Source organism: Alligator sinensis, unplaced genomic scaffold, assembly GCF_000455745.1.
Source record: "Alligator sinensis unplaced genomic scaffold, ASM45574v1 scaffold451_1, whole genome shotgun sequence".
NCBI lineage: Eukaryota > Metazoa > Chordata > Crocodylia > Alligatoridae > Alligator > Alligator sinensis.
The window spans coordinates 1,680,150-1,685,595 of record NW_005842097.1 but is presented as its reverse complement, the minus strand read 5'-3'; positions in this window follow the sequence as shown (position 1 = coordinate 1,685,595).

Genomic DNA, 5,446 nt, shown 5'->3' with positions numbered 1-5,446 from the left:
TGTGCATGTAAACAGTACATATCTAGGTAATGCATAAATTAATGCAGTGAACCTGAAATGCCACTAAATTAACAGACACTATATATAATACAGCTTTGGGTTCTTTCTCTCACCCTGGGGGAGTCTTATTTTGCTCAGAGATGGCTGCTTATTTTTTTTTCCATGATATTCTCCTTGAAGTAAATGCAAAGACCTGATCCAAAAAGGGACTTATTTGTCTAAGATGTAAAGTAGACACTTAAGTGCAAAATCGCAATCTTGAACCCTTCTATCTAACTGCTGCTTGGCTCCAGCGGTACCTCAAACCCTTGGGAGCCTGAGGTTTGACAGAAAGATTTACCAGGTACCCAAAGTTGTTCTTCTGTGCTGAAAGCTAAGAGACACCTTAGTCTTCATAGGACAGAGTAACACAGCAACTAGAGACCCCGGTTAGTCCAAGTGGTGAACCAAACTTTCTCGGTCTACCTCCTCTTGGAGAACGTCCAACTACAGTCGCTCTGCGATTCCTTCAATCACAGAAAAGAGTTAAGGGTTTATGAGGCCAGTGAGGGAGAGAGCTGGAAGGTGGGCTGTGTAGGTTTGAATCCCAGACAAGAGTCTTTCATATACTGCATGAATATTTTATCAACAGTATCCTATGACGAAAGGGCACCACCTCCCCACCTCTATCTTCTATGAAAGAAAAGAGTAATCCCTGCCCTCCTCTGCAGTGCATGTGTATGTGTTTCTCCTGAAAGAACAGGCTTAAGCACTTCCTTTCCAGAGCAGATTGTACATTGTCAATTGTGGGGGGGAAGAGGCACCACGTGGTAACTTCTGTCTGACCTCCCCATCCAATGTCTATGGAGCCCAGGCACCGCAGTCCCTTCTTGGTCCGATACATCCATCTAAACATCCCAGCTGGAGCAATGTAAAGTTTTAAAGAAAAAAACGTATATATGTAAAGGTGCCCTTCCCCCCACCCCACCCCCTTTCAAATGAGATGCTCAAATTAAATGCGAGGCAGAACAAATTGTCCCTGTTTTGTTTGTTTCAGAAGAATGTGGATGTCGGTAATGTGTGTAAATGTCAGAGAAGCTGTGTACAGAAGGCTCGTGTCTTCAAGTAGGAGGACTTGGGAATCTCTTAATGTAACTGTGGGAAGAAAAACTATTTTCAAGCATCCTGTGCAGCAGAGAAATCAAAATTATACTGGCAATTTGTTCCATTCAGAGTCGAGCTGACCTTGCTGACACCCATGTTTATGCCTGTGCCTTTCCATTTGGATACAGGCCCTTTGAGCCAACATAAAGGGCTCAACCTGGAGGAAAGTCAGCCACTTTGCATGCAACAGCACAGTGATTCTCGATAACCCCTTTACCCCCTTGCACCTTCCCCCCTCTGCAGCCTGTGATCTAGGAAAGCAGCACGGCAAGAGTGCCACTGGACTCTGGCTATTCGAATGGCCTTTTAGAGCCATAGGGCAGCTAAGGCACAACCTAGAACTGGCCCAAAGCTGCCCCAATCTGTCAGGGGCTGAAGCAGAGGAAAACACAGGTGGCTTAAAAGGCTGGAGAATTTGGCTCTTGAAAACTTTTCCACAATTGAAACTGGGATAAAAATCAGAATCCAGACACAAATGAGCCAGTGAAAGAAGCTTTCTATGCTTCTCTTACTATTACCCTTACCTCCCATGTGAAAATCTGGTTTGGCATATGCTAGAATACACTATCATAATAACGGAGATCATTTTTTTCTAAGTAAGGGTGTGCAGAATCAGGGCTTTAATATACAGTTAGAAATGTTGTTGTTACAGGTTAAATTATATTTTCTTTTGCCTGGGTGTACCTTCAGCATAACTGCATTAATTAGTGTCACACTATATTTTCAACATTTAGCCTGATGTTTGAATTGCCAGGAAAAAAACATCCAAAGCAAACCAAAACAAAAGCCTAGCCTTCCAACACCTGCGGAAATGAATGCAGACAGACTCAGTTGTCAAAAATAGCAAGTAACCTAAAAAAACCAAAGGTCCGTCTTGGCCATTCTACATATTACTGTGTGTATACTCTCCAACAGCCACGTCTTTCATTCAAATCTAGTGTGGCTGGCAATCCTGTTAATTAAATCATATCTGATCTCCTAACTCTGTCTCCAGGTAGTGGATCATGAAGCTGTTTGCTCGTTGAAATATTTTAGAACCACTAAGTTGGTAAATGGACCCTAATCCTCTTTTGCATAAAAGCATTACCATTAATTATGATATCACAGTAGGCATCTTCTGCATATAAGACTTACTGAATAAGCACAGGCTTAATCTGTGTCTCCAATAATTCAGTAATAGTCCACCCACCTCTGATTAGCTAAGAGCGATATTTTGAATTAAACAATAACTAACTATTTTACGAATGCAGGTTTATAAGATGTGAGCATGGCTCTTTCTGGATTGCATTTTGCAGTAGCGATATATAGCATTATTTGTACTCCCTTCCACAGAAGTCTCTGTTCATAATATGCTTACCTACAGACCAGTTGCTTCCTTTCCTAGTTGCTTGAGCCTTTATGCGGGCATATGAATCCAGTCTGCTAAAAATGTCCATGAAGATAAACAGCTCAATGGGTTTTTTTGTACCTCTCCTGCTGATTCCAAAAGCACAAAACTGATATGTAAAACAGCAGCAAACCATGCTAATCTTTGAAATTCCTTTTCCATATCAAACTAGTTCAATTATGAAACCATATACCAATCAATATGCATTAAAAATAAATTGGACTACATTCTAAGTGGTGTATTATGTAGAACAAAGATGATCCACCAATTTACCAGATTATGCAGTCATACCTCATGCAATCCTATGTTTACCTATTAAATAGGTCCTATTTGATGCAAAGACAGGATTGTTGGATTTTCATTGAATAATCAAACACTGAGAGGTATAGCAAGCTGCTTTCTGTAATAACAAGCCCCTCTGAACAGTTAGGGTCTGTGCACATGATGCATTTGTACAGCAACTGGCAACAATGGACAGACGAGTTGCTGCTGCAGTAGAAACACTCGATTGAAAGCAGAGTGAATAACATAACATAAATGTTGCCCATATCATGTTTTTCTGCTTTCCTGCTTTCAGGAGAAAAGTGCCTTAACCTGCTTTGCAGCATTGTAGTTGACTGACACGGTGCCATCCATGGCTTATGAAGTTGATCCAGTTGGTTTTATTTCGCTGTTTATAGCCCTTAGCCAACCAAACTGTGTCTAGGTGAGAATTATTTTTGAAACCCCACTTGCTTAATTAGTGGATTCATTATCACCATCTACGTTCCACTTCCTCTCCACCATCTACCAAATGTTAATATATTTCTAGGATTAAGGCCTTGAACATAATTGTCACTTGTGTGACAGTGCTATTGTGACCCTCTGAAAAGTGTCCGTCTCTCATTTCATTTGCTAATTATAGCAAATAATAATTATAGCACTCATAGTTTGTAATGATTATCTCTTCAGAGTAAAGGATGTGAAACATAAAGAAAAAAGAGGACAGGGAATGAGAGCTTGAGGCTGAGCCGAGGGAATGACTGACATGAAACAAATCGCTCTTGTTGGGAAACATACGGCAGAAAGATTTGATTTGCTCTGTTTCCTGCTACTAACAGAAGCTGTACGCTGCGACTTGAAAACAACTCTTGTATGTAGTGCTCAGCGAATGGTTCAAATGGAAAAATAGATTTGGCAAGATAGTAACCACAAAGAATGTTACGGTCCCAGTTTGTCTCCATGGTGAGGTTCTACAGATACTGGGCAGAATTTACACTTTCACAACTGGCATCATCCAAAAGGGTAAAGCCAGTCATTGTGCACGTTCTTATGCACAAGCCAAATTGTCCAAGTATGTCTTGTTAGAGCTGTTTATTTTAACTGGAAAACTCAGGCATTTGCAGGCTTCAAACTGTTTGTTCAGACTGTAAAATTTGCTCCTCTGACAACTGTAAATGGATTGGACAGGGCAGGTGGAATTTAATAACAGCTACAAACTGGAATGAGCTTCGCTACACGTGTCAATGAAACCCCACATTGCCCTGAGAATTCACTGGCTGTGTCTGGCATACTTTCCAGGCTACAGAAGAAAAGCAAGACTCTGGCTCCTTGTCTGTGCCTCTAAATCAGACACCTACAGTATACACTTTCCGCATTATTGTCGCCATATCTTTTCAAGAATCTAGATAGCATAACCACTATGTGCTACTATACCGCAGTCAACTACAGGACAAGTTGTGCAAGAGAGTTGTGTTCACAAATAAATTATGAGTTGTTACAAATAAGTTCTAGGGCTGTAATGTATCCTATTGGTTTCATTTGATTGTTAAAATTGCTGTGTATTCAACTGATTTAAATGATATTTTCAATTGGTGATTGTGTTTATAATGACATAGCTCCTTCTATGGTTTTGTCTACTTGGTCTACTGTTCAATGTAACGATTTTTACTTTAATAGCCAATGGCAGTCTCATAGTGCATCTGTAAGTGGGTCAGTCTTCTATTTGCTTCCTCATATATTTTCAGAAAAATGGAGCAAGAAAGCTAGCATGTGTGTGTGTATATAAATTAATACTCTTGTCTGATTAAGTTTAAACTTAATTTTTTTTTTGCATCATGTTTTTAAATATGACTAGGAAGCTGTGGAAATGTTTCTAAATGCTTAAATAAAGTATTCCTAAAAAAAGAAAGTCCTAAGAATTTATTGCCCCACTTTTAGCTGGTTTCTAAAGCTGGTCTACCTTGTCAGTTTGAAAAATGTGTATATCTAATGCTTGTTGACTGCTGAGAATTTTTTGAAAGGAAATGAATATGAAATGGTAAGAAGAAAAAAGCTTTGCAGTCTTGATCTTCAGCATTGTTTTAAAAAATGTTTGACAGTAATGTAACAGAATAAGTGAAGAAATAATTACTAATTGGCCCTTAGGTGGTCTTAACTGCAATTAGTACTGATGGACATGACTGCAATGTGTTTGCACATAGATAATTCCCTTCATTTCAGTGGCGTGACAGGTATGTTAGTGGGAAAAATCTTAGGTGCTGTCTCTGGACTAGAGTTTGAAGGCTCTGATTCTGCTCCCATCTTTGCTACCAGCTTTGAGCAAGGAAAACAGGACTGTTTGGGTTTTTTGGGGGTGAGGGGGAAGCTTGTGGATCTTGCTGACAAAGTCTCAGCATCCATAATGGAGTCCACATTTTCAGAAGCTCTTGGTATTCAATGTGCAGATCCTCTGAATATGTCCTTCCTTAAGATCTTTAAAAAGAAAGATCTCTCGCAAATCTGGCTTCAAATGTGGATGCCTTCTAGAAATCTGTCCTGAATGCTTCCTACAAAAATCTGGGCAGTGGAGGAGATTTTGAAAATCCTGAGTGGTCCAACCCAGTCCAAACTGCAAACTGTTCGAATATGGTACACACCTTTCCTAACCAGCCACAC